This window comes from Motacilla alba, chromosome 2, assembly GCF_015832195.1.
Source record: "Motacilla alba alba isolate MOTALB_02 chromosome 2, Motacilla_alba_V1.0_pri, whole genome shotgun sequence".
NCBI classification, from domain to species: domain Eukaryota; kingdom Metazoa; phylum Chordata; class Aves; order Passeriformes; family Motacillidae; genus Motacilla; species Motacilla alba.
This window is the reverse complement of record NC_052017.1, coordinates 38,111,292-38,129,541: the sequence shown is the minus strand read 5'-3', so window position 1 is coordinate 38,129,541 and position 18,250 is coordinate 38,111,292. Positions and strand designations below refer to the sequence as shown.

The window sequence follows — 18,250 nt, the reverse complement described above, 5'->3', positions numbered from 1 at the left end:
TTATCCTCTGGAGCTGCTGCTTTTCCTTACAGGAACAGTCTGAGATACTGCAGTTTATAACCTACCATAGTGCTAACTACAACGGTTTCTGTCTGTTTTGACTATCATACCCTGTATCTCAGGCAGAGTTGATTTTGCATTTCTAGCATTAAACATAGGAGCTTTCCAAGCAAATGGCTGTCACCACTGCAAGGGAATTGAAAGCATGGGCTAGCCTGCCATTGTGTCAAATCTGATAATTGGTTTTCACACATAAGCAGCTCTGGAAATCCAGACTACCAAGCCTGTTTGTCCTGTGTGCTTTCCTTTAATGTACTGCTCATTTTCACTTCAGATAGTTTCTTAGCCCTCCTGGCCAAAATTCAGTGCCACATGAATCCCCTGTGAAAGCCTTGCTCAAATTGTTCCAGTGCTGTGCTTAGTGGTGCATCAGTGAATTGTATTCTGTGTGGCATGATTTTCAGCTGTGAACAAATTCTCCAGGATTTGCTAAGAAGTAGTGTTGGGGGTCTCTGTATTTATAGGCAGCCCTGTGGTTCCCAGCAGCATGACACTCATTTTCCCTCAGGATCCTTCCCCTGTCTGGGCTCTGTGCTGTCTGCCCCTGTTGGAAGTGAAGATGTGGAGCAGTGCCAGAGGTGCTCTTGCCAGCAGGGTTATGGGCTCATTTTGGCTTGATCCCAGAAGAAGGGCAACAGATAAGGAATAGAGGCTACAGCCCAGTTTTGAATGGGCTTGCTCTTGGTTTCTCTGCCTTGGCTCAATGTTTAGCCATGGTCTCTGCACAGCTGTCAAGATCTGATCCACGGGAAGGGAGAGAGACTGCTTGGCTCACACTGCTGCAGTCCTGTCCTAGGCACTGCAGAAATAACTGAGGAAGTGCTGTTGAGCAGAAGCGCTGCTCTGGATGTCCTGGCAGGAGACAGCATAGCACCTCTACTGCTGTCTTGGCTGGTCAGGTTGAGACAACTCACCTGCCTGCTGCTCATCTGTGCTGCTGACAGATGCTGCTTGTACAACTGGTGGGGGAAGCCAACCTCTCCATCCCCAGCCTCGCACATGAAGACAGTGCAGTTTAATATAAATATGTCATTTTCACTGCTTATTAAAACAAAGCTATATGTTAATATTTTGTGGAATAAACCATTAATATTCACATTTTTACTCCTATGGGATCCACAAACACTATCTGTATATGGAATTAAGAGTGCATAGCTGTAGGAGAACTGTGTCTTTACTAGATAACTACTGTGCATCATTTTCTGAATTTCTACAATTCAGGATTGTTTTTTCTAGTAGGGATTGCTGTTGTGACACTAGATTCTTTTCATGTTCAACTGCATTGTGCTTAGATGAGACAATTAATTGTTTTCTTGGATTTTTTTTAAATTAACACATCAGAGAAGTGCCTAAACTCATCTGAAAATTAGAAGCGGAAAACTGACAGTTCAGCAGTCGATGATGTTTTACAGTGCTTTTGTTTGGTGATGAAAAAATTTTCTGTTTTATGCCTAAGTTACATGGAATACATATAAGAGCTAAAATTGAGTATATGTCTTGCAAAGGAGAATTAAAATTGGAAGGAAAATACACTAAATTGTGGTGTGAGTGGGTTGTGGCAGTGACTTTCTTCTACGCAAAATTTAAGATAAAAGATGAAAAATGCTAAAAGCTAAGTAACAGCTGGTGCTGGTAAACAGTATTTGTCTTCAAAGAGCCATAGGGATTTTCATGAATTTCAAAAGATCCATAAGTGAAAGAGGTTATTTGGCTTGACTTGCAGATACTGCTGCCGAAGCAAAGAACTTAAGTAAATGCCCCTAGCAGAGCCAAAATGAAATCTGGCTCAGGTATTCCTGATCTCTCTTCTTGTTCTCCATTTGCTTGACTGTCAAGGCAGACTGACACAGTCTGTCAGCAGGTTGTTACTGATTTCTTTTTTTTTTAGCCGTTAGAAACATTGGTTCTCCACGACAGACAATATTTGTACTGCGGATGCATGAAAGTGGTTTGAGCATGTCTGCTTGTGGATATATTTTATTTTTAGAAACTGCAGAATTTTCCCCTGTTCTTACCATTTCCTGTGGTTTTACTCTGGAGCATGATGGATGAAGAAGGCTATTTGTGTGATTAAGGTATGAGAATAGCAACTGTAGGTCTTGGGTTTACAGTTGCAAGTCAGATGTGATGGTCAATCCCTAAAGTGTAGTAGCAAAAAGTGAACTTCTTCATCTAATAAAAGAATATTTGTCCTATTAGAAGTGCGTAGGAGAAGTGAGGCTGCATTAACATTTTAAAAGCCCTGTGGGATCCATGTAGGAAAGCATCCGTAGAAGTGGTATTAAGTGAGAGTGTAGAAACAGTACATTCACCTGTAGTAAGCAGTGAGAGAATTAAGCTAAACAGGAACACGACGCACTGGAATAAGTGTTGACACATGGAGTTAATTGAGAGCAATTAGGTCTGTGCATAGACAAGATCTACACAGCCCGTTTGATGCACGGCATTATGTGAGTAAAGGGTGCAGGATTAGACCTTTTGTTTACAGATTTACCTAATGCTTTGAACTATTTGGATGAATGGTGTTACACAAATGTTAGTCATAATTATTATTTAATTATGACCGCATGTTTACTTTGAACATAGTCCTATGCCTAATATGTAGGAAAGCCGGGATAATGTTGCAGCTCCAGTGTGCGAGCTACTGTTTGCCAAGCAGCGTTTCCCTAATGGCTTCTCCTTCCATGGGATGGAAATGCCTCCCTGGACGGTGAAGTTACACCAGCTGTGGTATGTAATAGGCAAATAGCTTGCATAAGAAAATCTTCAGCTAGAACATTTTAGAATATGCATCTGAGATAGAATGCTAACTTATTAAAATTGAGGCTATTAAATGTGCTGCTTGTATATAATTTCAAAATCCCCGAGAGATGCCAGTACTTTATTCTGTTTCCATTGAGAGTGCAGAAAGCAAATTTCATAGTATGGTTCATAATATAGGAGTGCTACAGAATTTCTATAATTCATGTGTTGCTACTTTATTTGCATTTAAATGTTTTCACTGTTATAAAATTGAAGATTCTTTAAACTTTAATCTATTTATTTCACTCTTAAGCAGAATGAAGTTGTTCCTTGTTTAACTCTGTTTTGAGGCTTTCCTTTGCTCTGATCTTGCATTTCAGATACTGTGGATATCTTAAGATAATTTTATGAGTGGCTATGCATATAAGCAAGAAAGAGCTTAGTGGATTTTTTGTTCTTGTTTTGTTTTGTCTTTGTTTTGGTTTTTTCTGTTTGGGGTTTTTTTTGTTTGGTTTTTGGTTTTGGTTTGGTTTGGTTTTTTGGTTTTCTAACTTTTTTTTTTTAAAGACCCTCATAAGAAATATAATTCTGAAGGATTTATGGTATATCCTAGGTTTCAAGAGATGAAATGCTTTCTATCCTATCTTTTCCTCTAAGTTAATGTGGGTGTTTTTTAAGTGACCAAACATAATGGAGAATATGAACATTTTCCTTAGAATGCTCTTAGTGTTTTGAATGGAGATGCCTCACTTCCTTCATGCCTGGCATTTTACAATGATTGTTGGTGCCACTGAGAGGGGGGTAAAAGACCTCTCTTGAGCAGACTTTGCCCATGGACTTGTATGCAGGATCAGCCTCATTAATTTAACAAATATTAGTCTTTTCTTTAACCCAATATGGGAATCTTCTGATTCCTGACTGAATTACTGAATCCCATACAGTAATTGCAGCTTGTATTTTTCTCATTGTTTAAGGCACTCATCTTCCCTGTGGGCCTCCCCTGACATGCTTGGCCCTGCTCATCAGTCTGTAGAAGAAGATTTGTGAATCTCCTGGTGGTGACAGGCTTAAGGTGACATGACACTTCTCACGTGCACCAAAAAAGCACATGTATTTCTGTACTTCAGTTTTCATGAGCACCTGTTGACTTTGGTGAGAAATTACTTATCCAGTACATTTTAAAAGAAAATTAAAATAGTCAGTCATTTAGAATAAGTATATGTTTTCTAAAGGGCAAAGGGGAGACATGCTGATTCCTTCAGGAGAGAAGAAACTTTTTTTAAAGTCTAGGTGTTCAAAGTTTACTTAAACTTTCTTTCACACGAAAGACATTCTGTTCAACATGACTGTGTCTACCTGGAAACAAAGTATTTTGGTGGAAGTAATTTATGTTTGATTTGAAAAGATTTCTGAAAGGAAGTTCGGTTTTAAAAAATTATTTCACCTCTTCAATTTATTGTTTTGGCGCAGAAATGAAGGTAAAAATAATTTGTGAATGCAATTTCCTTGAGAGGGCTTGAGTTTCTGCATTCCTTTGCTTTTCTCTGTGTTTTTCCAGCCCGGCCATACGGTTGAATGTTTGAATATTGTAGTGTCAACAGCTCCTTGTATTTTCACTTGATACAGTTGAGCAAAAATTTTGACATTCAGCTGAAATGTTTGAGGACCATTACCAGCATAATTCTGCTTCTTAAGTAAATCTCATCTCAGTGCTTGAAATCTAAATGGATTAATATTTTTAATGTCTTGTTTACAATGCTGCCTATGAAAGCCTGTATTTGTCTACTTGCCAACCTTCCTTCTTGGCCAGGAACCATTCTGGCGTGAATCTCAACGCTGGGCTCCCATCCATTTTCCTTGAGTCTCTCTCTGGTTCCCTCCCTTTTCCTCAGGGGCTCTCTGGAAGATTGTCAGAAGGGCTTTAATTTCTTGAGCCAGTCAGCTTTTTTTGACTCCTAAATATTTCTGCCCCAGCCCTGAATTTCAGAGTTTGCTAGCCAACCACAGATGGCTTGCCCCAGTGGTGTTACAAAAAAATACATACATTCTCTGGTTTTGCTGAAAACAAACCTAAAAACAAACCACTGTCAGCTTTGTAAGGGGGCAGAAAAAGATGCTCAAGAAAAAAGAATCATATGGGATGTGTGTGTGGGACTTGACAGGGTGCCCAGCAGTCATGGTGGAGTAAAGGTGAGCCAGTAGGTAATTCCTAATGTAGTTTTATCCACTATGGCATCCTGTACCATTTAGACATTTTACCAGCAGAGCCATACTAGCTAGGAATGCCCCAAAATTTACTAAAATTAGAGAAAAACCCAAATATGATCATTATGGTGGCAGTGGTTTAGCTGTGATTGCTGAGCATCTTCAGGTGTAGGAGGGGACTTAGAGGAGAGTCTGGGGACTTGGCAAGTGTGGCATAAGCCCAAGTGCTAAAGCAGCAAGCAGGTTATTAGAGAGTAGGAACCAGGGGTGTATGATACCAGACTACATTACAGTAAAATTATGCAGCTGCAGGTATGGTGAACCCTCTTCAGAGCAGGCCAGCAAATCCTCACTAGTGGTTATTTTGATATGTGATACTCTGATGCTAATCTAAGGAGTTGAATGCGAAACCAAAGAAACCCCAGCAACAATGAGAGCCCTTAGCCGAGTGAGGAGCATTTGGCAGTTCCTCTGCCTTCTTAGAAACAGAGAGTGAGCACAAGCTCACACAGTGACAGGGTGCAAGGTCCCTGGAGAGGCGTGGACAGTGGGTCCCTGCATGGTCCCCTGGGTCAGGTACATGTGGAAGGAAGAGGTGATGTCCCCACACTGCAATACTGGGACTGGTAGTCAAACATCCCTCCAAAGAAGCAACAATTTCTGCTTGGTCTGGCTTGAGGTGGGGGTTTTCAGCCCAGTCTGGCATTAGAGGAGAGTGCAGTGGGGTGGCAGAGCCTGGCCAGAGACACGTTTTGCGAGCCTGCCCCTGCCCTTGGAAGAGTGGGAGCCACTGTGAGCCTGTGGTGGAGGAGAATCCATATTGGCCCCTGCCATCAGAACAGCGCTGGTCTGTCTCCTGCCTGTGCTTCCACTCAGCTCCAGCCTCCTGGGGAAGGTCCCCTGTGCTGGCGGTGAAGATGAAGGTGGGAGTGAAAGGAGGCAGCCAAAGCCCTGCGTGCCTGCCCAAGAGACACAGGTAGGGGCCAGCTGCACCCCAGGAATGAGTGAGTGAGGGACTGAATGCGTGTATGTGCGTGTAAGATGCTGATTTCCAAGGAGATTTTAATTTCTGATTCTTAACATGCCATTTCTTTTTGAAAACACGGTATTACTCAAAATGAGCTAGGTTGATGAGACACAATAATCTTGACAATCTTTCATTACAGATATCTGGAGGAATATGAACTTTCTTAATGTTTTATAGACTAGTGTGTCTGGCTCTGAGAAATTATAAAAGAAATAAATAGCAGGGATAAAGAAAAGGGAAAAAAGGATTTAATATATGAAGCAGCCAAGTATTTGGCTACCCTTTATCATTTATTGATCATTCTCTTTGCTGTTCAGAAATTATTTGGAGTCAAGGATTCTCAGATTTTTATTTTTTTTAATCTCATTTTCTGTCTCAGACACCAGGCTTGTAAGATGAACGTACAAACATGAGTGTGTGAGTCAGGAATCATGTCAGTGGAGGTGGCTGTGTGAGCAAGGCTGTAGGTAAACAGAAATAAAGTTAATTGGCACTTTTCTTGTATGCACGGGCAGCTGAAGTCCTTTTCACTGGAAGAAATTTTCTTTTCCCATTATCCTTCAACATTCTCTTGGAGGAATTGTCTCAAGGGAAGTGAGTGAGTCAGAAAATATGCCAAGTTCATGTCATGGCTGTTTCGGCGTTTCTTTCTCTTGCTGGCCTCCAGGAGCTTTATTGGCAAGTGTTTTTAAAGGAAATATTGGCACAGGAAAGCCTTATTGTTTATGTCATGAAAGTCTCTTGGCTTCTTCTGCCTTGTTATTTTCTCCCTTAAATGGGGAAATTAGGAGTGGGGGGACTGAGAAAGGAAAAGAGGAGAGAAGCAGAAACTATTGACGGTTGCTACCAAAACTCTTCCCCCTACATCAGGATGTATCTTGGTGAGTCCTCTCTTTGCTTTTTTTCTATTGCTGCTTTTCAGGGTCTGCTACAGCTGGTAAATGGATACTTTCTAAATGCATAAGTTTCCTTTTTATGCTTTTCAAGATGTGGCACTTAGAGAGTTTTTTGAAAGAAGCCAGCAGTTTTCTGCTGGGCTCTCCTCTGCCAGAACGGGGCAGGGAGAGGCAAACGCAGAGCCCAGCCAGGGTCAGATCACTGCTGCCTTCTCACATGCCGATCTGAGCCCTGTGATGGGCTGTGGAGGACATTTCATTAAATTATTTTTAGTTCCGTGTAAGGTTTGCCTACAAAATACAATGTGATTTACAGGAAAAAAAAATTAAATTAGGAAGTTCTGCGGAGCAGATGCAGCGGGTACAGAGAGAAACAATAGTGAGATGGTGCATGGTCAGAAATGGTGCTTGTTAAAAACCAAAGCAGAAAGCAAAAGCATTCCATCAAATGTGTACACGTTCTTAAGAAAAATACCAAACCAACGAACCAACCCCCTCCCTCTACCTAAACTTACTCATATGCACTCAGGCAATTTTGGCATAACATAAAAGCACACAAAAAAAGAATTATGTCCAGTGCAGCAATAAAAATTGCTGTAACCTATTACCCTCAAATTAGGTGAGAGTTGGAAAGTCTCTGAGGATGCTATTAAAGAATTAAATATTAACATTTCAAAGAATGTTTCAGTATTTAATTTTTTTTAAATTTGGAAAGTAAAAAGTTAACTCTCCTTGTGAGACGTCATGGCAGAACTTCTATTTCTAAACCAGGTTCATTTTTATCTATGATATTTGCCTCTCTGATATTTGTGTAAGCACCTCAAAGATCTAGGATAAAAATTTCTTTCAGGTTAATGTAACAAAGGTATGCATTGATGTACAAAAAAAGCATAACCCTGTTTCTTCTGGATTTGTTACCACAGAAAAAGAAATTTAAAGCAAGTGCCTATTTTTGTGAGTTAAACAGAGAAAATGACATCTAAACCACTTTTCTTTGTATCCACTTAAACTAAAGATTGTCTGTGGAAATAAATATCTATTTTAAGGCTGTGATGCAGTTTTTGTGATGTCTCTTCAGACACTAAGTATTTGTTGGTACATAATAATTCTTTTTATTGTGGCATCTTCCTTGCATTTTGGTGATGCCTTTTTGGAATGTTCTTTTTCAAAGGAAAGAGACATGATTAATCTTGGCTCTTTAAACCTATATTGTTTCACTTTACAACTCTTTCATGTTCTTTTGTTTTCTAACCTACCTATTTGCGGTGTCTGTGCAAAATTCTGTAGTGCATAACAGTTTAATTTGTGAAAGCTTTTCCCTTCCCCCTCTACTTCCAATTTTGTACTTGATTTGTGCAAACCTTGCTTCTGTTTTCTTTAAAAATGTATAAACAATTGAAGGTTAGTTCGAAGTTCTCATGGAACACGTATTTCTAGACCTGAATATTCTTAGAGCTTGTTATTTTTTCAGATTTGGGATCTTGTTCAGGCTTTTGCAGGAAAAGTAACTGCGTGCCAACATAAGAATCCAGGGAACAGGAACCTGGATTTTGCTTGGAAAACATTTTTAGGAAAGGTGGCTGTGGCTTTTATATTCCTGCCTTCAAGTGTTTTTACCGAGACTGAGCCATAAGAATTATATTGTAAAATGATAGTTACAAAACCAGGGGGAAAAATACCCCTTCTAGTAGCACTAGCATCTTTTAAAAGGATATTATAGTTCCATATAGGATGTTGCAAGTGAGCCATTTTCACTTTGTTGTAATTGTTATCTAGAGTGAACCACAATCTTTTTTTGGTTTTTTTTCTATGTGTACATATACCTGTATCTATGAATATATTTGAATAGTTATATCAAAAGATAAGCATGGTAATACTTATGGTAATATCACCATGGATTTTTCTTCTATGTTAGGAATCCTACATTTGTCAGTTCAAGCAGACAGAAACCTTTGTGCTGTGTTTTTTGTGTCTCATGTCATAACACGAGAGAAAACAAACCATAAAACTGGGTGTGAATAACTGTACTTTGGCCTGTGTCTGCTATCCACTTTACCAGACAGCCAGAATTCTTCAGACATGGCAGTAAAAGCTCAATATTAAATCATCAGCCCATACCTACTGCTCCAGTGTCGGGTACACTGTGACAGTATTGCTTTATTATTATGCTGGAGCACCAAGTGAAATCACCTGTTTCCTTAGGGGCTTTCATTGGAGATGACTTTCTCCTCTGTTCCCTGAAATTTTAAAGGGAGCTAGGAAACCCTCAATTCGGGCTGCTCCATTGGTATTAGGCTTGTTGGTTTCCTTAGCAATGAACTGTAAGAAAGCTACCTTCTCCTTTTCAAGAGCTTCCTCCTCTCTCCCACAGCTCCATTAATTTTTGTTGCATTGGAGAAATAAAATAGAAATTGGATATGGTTAATAACAGTCATGTAAAAACAATTTCCATAATTCAGAACTTTACATTTCTGACAGCTGGACTGTCACATGTGTGTAGAGAGTTGATCAGGATGAGTGCACTCAAACCACAGCTACAGTTCAGTGCTTCAGCATGAAATGAATGGGAACAGGGAGTCAATTATAATTTAGGATTGTGTTGTTCATCATGCAGGCTAAACAGCCTGGCTTAAGAGGAAGAGGTAAAAATTCACAGGTTTACGCAATTCTTCGGGGGAGACAATGATTTGGGTAAAAATTATGATCCAGTTATCATCTACTTGAATTTCCAGAAGTTATTAACAGGGTTCTTTCCTGAAGGCTTATAAAGAATTAAAGCTCCTGTGCACTGAAAGGGAAACTCTTGTAGTGAATGAATAGCAGGTTAAAAGTTAGGAAGCAATGGGGAGTAAATCATCGAGTTTTACCATGGGGGAGTCTTGTAAGGCATCAATCCAACATATGGAAAAGGGGGTTACTGTTGAAGTTATAAAGCCTGATGGTGGTACTTGAATCAACTGGGAAGAATTGTACAAGGATTTGACAGTATTGGGTGTGACTGAGCAATACAATGGCAGAGGGAATTCAGTCACAATAAATGTTAATATTTTTAAAAGGAGAAGAATTGCAATCACAGTGGACTTAAGACCACTTAGGGAAAAAGTGGTGGTGTCTAATAGATTTTTAATAAAGGTAACAGCTGAATGTGCATCATATGTCAAAAGCAAACATCGTGAATTTTTAGGAAGGGGACAGAGAAAAATATCATATTCTCCATGTTTCACTCTCCATAGGACTGCATCCAAGTAACATGGTCTTTGTTCTGACCTGTTAGATTTTCATGTCTGCAGTGTTAAAATATGTATAACAGCACAGTATTTTCCATCCTCCGATGCATCTTTTTCTGACATGATCTAAAAACCCTATAACATGAAGAACAAGTGAAGATAGACTAATGCCTACCAATGTTGTAACACTTTGATAGAAGCATCTAGCAGTTTCTTACTGGCAAATAAGAAAGGAAAACACTGACACCATATCTGAAAAATAAAGGAGTGAAGGCTGCATGAAATTTTAAACTGGGAAAAAATTACAAATGTAAATAGCTTTATGCTGAACAGAAGCCCTCCTTAATAAATAAAGATAGTTCATCTGGGGACTTTGCTGTAACAAGCCTGTCTTCCATAATGTTTTATTCTGGAATGGGTTAGTCCCAAAGGACTTTTTGACTGTGTGGATTCAGATGTATGTACATATAACTGCTGTACCTATCAAACCCTCTATTTATTCCAGAGCAATTTTACCCAGCAAAACTTATGCCTGTTAGGTACTAAGCACCAGTATTGTGGCCATAAATATGCAAAATTAACCACTTTGCCAGGTACTTTCCAGGTACAATAACTGCTACATATTTTGTATATATTTCAATTGTTCTCTTGGTTACAAACTTGCACATGAAGTATGGGACGCATACTGCACCTAATGATTTCTACTTTTCCCTCCCAATCCATCTGAAGATCTCAGATACTAAATAGAAGAAAAATATTCTAATCATGCATTCATGAAGGTCATTGGTCTTTGGATCATTTTACTTACGGTTTTATATAATGTTAAAATTTCACAAGTTCTGACAAAAAAGAAAATTTACAAAATTCTTTTTCACCTGCAAAAGGCTTGAGATTACACTGACCAGACTGCTCTTCAGAATTATATAGCTGTATTCAAACAGCTTAGAAGATTATTATGGTTGCTTCCCTGATTTAAAAAAAAAAAAAAAAAACTAAGAAAAAAAAATTATGCTAATGTTGTTCTAAGATTCATCTAATATGTACATAGAAGTAATAAGTAATTTTACAATTTACACAAAGTTAAATAGGAAAAGATTAAAATTAAAAGCAGAAAACCCAATGGATAATCAAATTTGTTTTTTCACAGAAAAAGTAATGCAAAGATTTCTACCATATAAATAGACTCTGCATAATGACAGAAAATGTTATTTCTACATTGCTTAATTTCTCATATTTCTCCCTGACATTTTGAATCCCTCATTAGTCTGTAGAACAGATTCAAAATATCAGAGGTAAAACAAAAAGCCAAACTTTGTCTTCAGGATGTAGTTTCACTAACTTGATTGGGCATTACTCAGAGCAGATCCATTTTTAGCATATTACAATTTGCATGCTGACCTTTTCTGCACTGTGAATGAAAATTGATGCTGTGATGTGTTGATTAGTCCCTTAAAACAACGTTTAAGATTTCATTTAAATATATTGTTTGGTGAACAATAATAACATCTACTCCATTACAATAATAAAAGTGTCCATTACAATAATAAAATAAATCTAGATTGCTTCCAGATAGCTGAAAAAGATGGTCTTTAAAAGCTAGGCTTTGTTTTCAGAAATGCTCACTGACATTTTCTGTCTTTGGTAGCTCTCAGTAAAGTGCAGAACTGTTGAAAGTTTCTTAAGCAGGATGGATGTAGACATCAGGTCTGAAATGGGGGAATGTGTACATCTGCAAGTGTGCATATGCTGATGATAATAGTTCAGAAAAATGTCACCTCAAAACTTTAGACAGAGCAGCTACTCCAGGTGACTACGTAAATGGATGCTTTTGTTTCTCCTCCAGTGTGATCGCTGCATAATTAAATATAAACTGAAAGCAGACTTACTTCAGGGAGAATAATCTGGAGTAGTTAATGTGTAGATTGCCCTAAGTTATGCCTGCAAAATATGTGCATAATTACTTCGACCTGCTGAGGTCCCAGGTGCAGTACCTGCTCCAGTTTAGTACTGTAGGAGAGAAAGTGAGCAACAGGAGACCATCTAGACGGGAGTACCAAGAAATACCAAAGGCATGGGAAACTTGAGTTCTGAGTAAGGTTTTAGCAAAGCACAGCTGCTTAGTTTTGTGAAGAGGTGATTGGGAAGACCATGATAACAGTTCTCATGAAATGGGTATAATTTAGCTATGAAGAAGAGCCAGCACTGGTTGTGGATTGATCTAGCAGGACACTGACAGTTGTGTCTACAGTAAGAGAACCCTGTGCTGGGAAAAACACTTGAAAGAAAGGAAGAGATGAGCAATACAAGATGTTGCCTAGGGTAGGTGTGGTGTTTGAAGCTGGCATAAATGGGACTGGGTTTGCAGGAGAGATGCACCAGCTGACAGATCTCTCTTTGTCACAACTGGTGAGGTGCTCACTTTTTCTCAGGTGAGACATGCTACAGTAGTCCTAATAGGTAGCCTCTAGTATACCAGAATTTATATAAACCCCTATAAGATGAGACTCCTTTTGATCATTGCTGCCCTTCACTACTTCACCCTGCACTTACGCAAATCCTGCTCACAAATTACAGCAGCGAGTCTGTATGGGCAGAAGAAGTAAATGCACTGCTGGAGTGGAGCTGATCCTGCACTGAAAGAACAAACTTTTAACTTGTTGAAATGCTAAAAGCCTGTTGGACGCTGAAGTTAATTTCTTAAAGCATGGCTTACGGATGTTTCATTACTATACAGAAATTGGGAAAATAGTACAACAGATTGTTCTGTTTCAGAGAGGTCATTCTGTGTTTAACTTTCAGCTATGTGTCTTGAAAAAAGGAAGCAAACTTTCCATCCTTCACACTTCAGTGTTCATTCTGAATGACATTTAATGTACAGCCTACTGTGGCACCTCCTTTAATTAGCACTTGCTGCTTTTCTTCTTCTGAAGACAATTGTGATAGTGGCAGACTTCACGTCTTTATTACCAGCAAGATGGGAAAGGCTCCTGTGACTTCTGTAACTGATGGGCTGAGACAGTCTGGGTGCCCGTAGCTCCTAATGAGCAGCGCATGACACGGGGCAGAGTGTTGGCAAGATTAACGAGCCCAGATTTCCTTACCAGCACACTGCCTTGTCATAGCAGCGTAGAGAAGGAGGGAGAGAGCATTAGCACACAGTCTGCAATGTACCTTTGTACTGATGGGAAAATCCTGTGCAACCAGCCGCAGGAATAGATGTGAAAAAAACTTCAGGTTTCTATTTGCAAATCAGGATTTGTGCAAATGGCTGGGTACTGATGATTGTTACCAGACTGAAGCCTTAAAGTGGGAATCTGCCATTGAACTTGTTTTGGGAAAATATTCCCGTACAGGAAAACAGCTCAGAATATGCTCCCCTCCAAAACTGTTTCCAGTTCTCTTGGCAGCATGAAAGGGTGTTTTTTCTTTGCTGACATCTTTAGCACTGTGCTTCATTTTAACAAGAAAACATTATCACATAAGCCCCCTGAATTAAACAATACTAATTCTGATGTTTTCTAATCAATAGATTCCTGCTATGTTTTCCTCTGTACTGAAAATTTCCTCTGTGCTGGATTTTAAATGCCTTAGTTTGGAAAGCTAATGACACTTGCAATGCTTTCTGACTAAGCTAATGACACTTGCAATGCTTTCTTTCTTTGCAAATACCTGATTTTCATCTGAAGTTTCTGATTTTGGGATACAGACAGCTCTAAGGAAGTGTAATCTTTTGGGTAATCTTGAGATTGTAAGGACACGGAGACACTCACTTGAATTGAATCTCATATTATAACCATTCAACTCATAATTTGGCATCTAAAGTGCTTTAAAACACCCACTGATTTCTTCTATTTCCTGACTCTTAAGGAAGACCAGAAAGATGAAATGTTAGGAGGCTGTATGAAGTGGGATGAAAGAAGACTCACAGAGTATGTGCTTTACCCTACCTTCCTTCAAGGAGATGAGCACCTGCACACTGGAGAGACCAAAGACTTAACATTTGAGATCAAAAAGCTAAGTGCTGTACAGGACTCCTGTGTAGGTAAATATATGAAGGGATTGCTTTGTGACACCTGTTTCTCAGTCTGAAGGTTATTTCAGGCTTAATTCTTGGTGTTCTTTATTGCACTTACACATGAACCCCTTCCAGCTGCCCATGAGAGATGCCTTGGAGAGGAATGGAAGCCAAGTCTTACCCCTGAGTAAGCTTGGCTGAGTTGGGGCTGACAGTGCTCAGTTCTGGAGCCAGGCAAGTTGTATCCCTCCATGTCTTCCAAAACCAGGAGGAAATGCCCAATACACAACAGAGCAGGTTGTCAGCGTTGGCAGCACTAAGGCTTTCCTATTTCTGTCTCTCATCTTGTCTGATTTGATCTCTGACTGTGAGCTTCCTTGGTGGATGGTTAGAATTAGCCAGTGTGGGTCTCCCAGCAGCCCTGATGAAGCTGTTTCTCTTTTTTACATAAAATATTTAAATATTCCCTGAAAACAAAGAAAGAAAATTATTAGTCTTTTCTGGGAGAAGTCTGTGCAGCATGGAGCTGAAATCAGTTTGGAGTTGTTTTACATAGATTTAGAAGACAAAACAAGACAAAACAAAATATCCACCAGCTGTGAAAAAGTACTGAGAGAAGCAAGCATTGCCCAGCATCAAGTGAAGGTTCATTTGGTGAGTATGTAAAAACGTAGATTTCGTCCAGTGATTTACATGGTAGTGCTAATTTTGTAAGACAGAAGAATATTTCAAAAATCAGCTGTCCAGCTCCAGAGCAGCTGATACTTATAAACAATGGGTACTCTTACACTGGTGAAATTTCATCTGGAAGCCTTGATCTCAGGCAGTGCATCTGAGTTGGGAGACAGTGCACCAGTCAGGGCTGTGGAATTGCAAATGAGCACTGTGCTCCTCTTCTCCTGGGTGGTGTAGGCAGCTTTCTGCTCCAGGCTGCTGCCTACCTTGCCTGCTGCCTTGAGCTATCTCTGCTTTTCCATGAAAGAATATAAGCAGTGGGTAGAGAAAAATTCTCTCAAGTGAAATGGGAACAGGATCAGGACCAGACTGCTTGTTGGTTTTTTTTTTTTTGGTTTTGCAAAGTCAAAGTATTTCAGGTGAATGTTATCTTTATTCAATGATGATCATTGTAAGGAGGGTTTCACTTGAGATCATTCTTGTGTACAGCTGCCAAATGTTATATGTGGGCCTCAAATAAAATCTGAGTGTTATATCAAAGACCAGGAGAACTGTGATTACCACTGCCTAAGAATTAGGAAAGTCATCGGCCCATATATTCATCATGACTTTTTAAAAATAGAATTAGTGCAAGTTCTTTCCATCTGATTTAATTATTTTAAAATTTGTTGGGAATTTCAATAGCTTGTAATGAAGAAAAAAATAGTTTTACCTGCATGTCAGAAGTTTTCCCTACTGAGCAATAACAACAAAAAAGGCATGTGGGTTATTTTGTTACTTACCTTGTAAATGTGATTTTTGGCACTGCATGTAGGTTGATCTACTTCCAAACACTTGGCTATTTCAGTGATGAACAAATCCAAACAAACTGAACTTTTTGTTTAGCAGCTTAAAATCTTCTTCCTATTACAAACACACTATGTATAAAATACCAGTCTTCCTGAGAGAGCATTAATAAAGAATGTATGGTACTGTTCAATATTCTAGTAGCTAAACCAAGCAAGAAATATGCTGGCAATGACTAACATCCCAAATCTCAGATTCTTCCTAGGAGTGCCTGGATTCTCTGGTATTATGCTGCTCTTTGTGCAATTGTTTGCATTTTGTAGCATTGAATAGTGCTTTTGCTCAGTTGTAAATGTGCTGTGAATGCAAGTGGACATTTTTCAGTGGTTATTCAGAGACATTCAGTCACCGTGTCTGAAAAATTGAACAGATTTTAATAAAAAACATTGTAATTAATAAGAGATATATCTAGTGATGTTTCTGGGTTTATGTCTACTGTAGATGTCTTGGTGTGGAAGCAGTGAGATTTCTTTCTGCAGGCTGGTCTCTGGATTTTATTAAGTCTTCTTAATGAACAAGCCTCTTCTTTTTGTCTAGCTCTCTTTGAGAGTTGTAGAACTCCCTTTTGTTTTTGAGGATAATGACTCTCATGTATGATTTCTTTTTGTTCTGTGGCATCTCACTTCAGAACTTGAACTAAACTTCAGAAGCACAGCTAGCACCCAAAAGACAGAATATCTGTCTGCTAGAAAACTAAACCGAAGTTATTTTGACATCAGTAGTTTACACTCTGAGTGGGGGTACTTGGATTTGATATCTGTGAGGATAATACACTATATACTCCTTTTAAGGATCATTTGTGCAGTATCTAAAGGCAGTAACACTTATAGGAAAATTTTGTCTGTATGAAACAAACGGAAAAGAGATCTAAGGGTTATTTTTGAAAAGCAGCAGGGAAAAAAACAATTTGGAAGGAAGATACTTTTGCCTAGTTTTCTAGCTAAGTCCCTATTGTCCCCAAAATAATGCATTCAATGTAAGAATGCAATAATTTCATGTAGCATTTTTGCGAAGAAATGGGCAATTCAGTTTCATTACCTGCTCTTCCACTTACTGAATTTGAAGACATTAACTCCTTCTTTGGGACCAGGCAAGCAGTGAAATGACTTCAGATGATTTTTTCAGCATGCATATGTTGTGTAGAGACATCTAAAAATAATCATCTCCTCCTAGCTGGTGAAATTATCCTGGCAAAGCCCCTAATACATACGAAGCTATGCCAATGGAAAAGTGCTGCCGCCTTTATCAATTTAGCTGATGCCATTTCGGGGAGATGACGCAGTGTTGGTGGGAGAGGGTTTCCTTCTGCTGGTGTGCATGTGAGGAGAAGGTCAAGAAGAGGCTGATGCTGTCAGGCTTGGTACATGCACCACCACGACAACACGGAATGCTCCATCCATCCGCCTTGGATGTTCCGCTGTCCCCATCCCACTCAGTCCTCCCGAGTGCGCCAGCAGGTCAGCACACATGATGTGCTCAGAACAGCAGGCCTGATTGGTTGTTCCAATTTGGGACAACAGGCTGCGGTACTCAAGTGCACCCCTACCTTGTTGTTACCCCCAAACAGCCCTGGTTAATGTCATCTGAATCTGCTGTTACGACTTCTGCCATTTCTTCACCCTCCTTTTTGCTGCCCTCGTACCTCCTTTCTCCACTCTAGTCTCCTCCCCAATAAACAACCCACCCCTAATTGCTTTTTTCCCACCTTGATCCCATTTTTTCCACATCCATCTCAACCTTGTAAACCTGGCCTCAGGTGACAGGATTGGTCCTGATGGCCCTATGTGGCTGTACATCCCAGCAGGTCTCTGCCCTCCCCTTTGCCTGTCTGTGGCATTCGGCCATCTCTTGCCAAACTCCCATCAGTGAAATCATTGAAACCTGTATGAAGGGTGCAGGAGTGACAATCCCAGTAGACTTTATTGAGCCTGCTCAATGGAAATGAGTGCAAATGAAGAAGTACAGAATTTGGCATGAGAAGCTCTTCTTTGTGTCCTAATCCCTTGCTAGAGGAACATGGTACAAAATAGCTGTAATCAGTGGAAAGAATCCCTTGGCTTCATAGGCCTTCAGCAGACCCTTATCTTTTCTCTTACTGTCTTAATGCTGGCAGGATGACTAATACAAACAGATATCTTAAAGCTGACAATGACATCTTAAATCTGTCATAGAGGATCAAACAGAATACTTATTTCTGCAGCTGAGCAGATTTTTTGTATGAATTATAGTCCATTATACTACAAAAAAGTGTAAGGATGAATAAAGTCAAAATTAAGAAATGCTTTTAAAATGTAGCAAAAAGGATATATAATTGAAAAAAAATTTAACTGGAAGAGATACACATATTTTGGCTACAGCTGTTGACCACAATACCTGAGAAATAAAGCCTAGTGGGGTTATGAAATTCCAGCAAATTGATGGATTGTAACCATATTCGTTTGTTCAGGAAAGATGTCTGTGTTAATAAAGCATTTCTAATGATCCAGTACTGTCAAATTACAGCACTCAGGAACTGTGAATCAGGTCATTACTGCCAACTCTGCTATTTCATTCTGAA

The 18,250-nt window shown here is 39.4% G+C and overlaps 1 protein-coding gene across 8 annotated transcripts in view; it reads left to right on the top strand.

The window, feature by feature from the left end:
* Positions 1-18,250, top strand: part of THRB (thyroid hormone receptor beta) — a 169,213-nt gene that overhangs the window by 85,596 nt on the left and 65,367 nt on the right. Inside the window, exon 1 of one of the 8 annotated variants that reach the window (XM_038130081.1) lies at positions 6,893-6,915. The exons of the other annotated variants lie outside the window; for them this stretch is intronic. The gene's annotated coding sequence lies outside the window, so the exon portion shown is untranslated. Of the gene's footprint in view, positions 1-6,892; positions 6,916-18,250 lie in introns of those variants that run through there. 8 annotated transcript variants of the gene reach the window in all.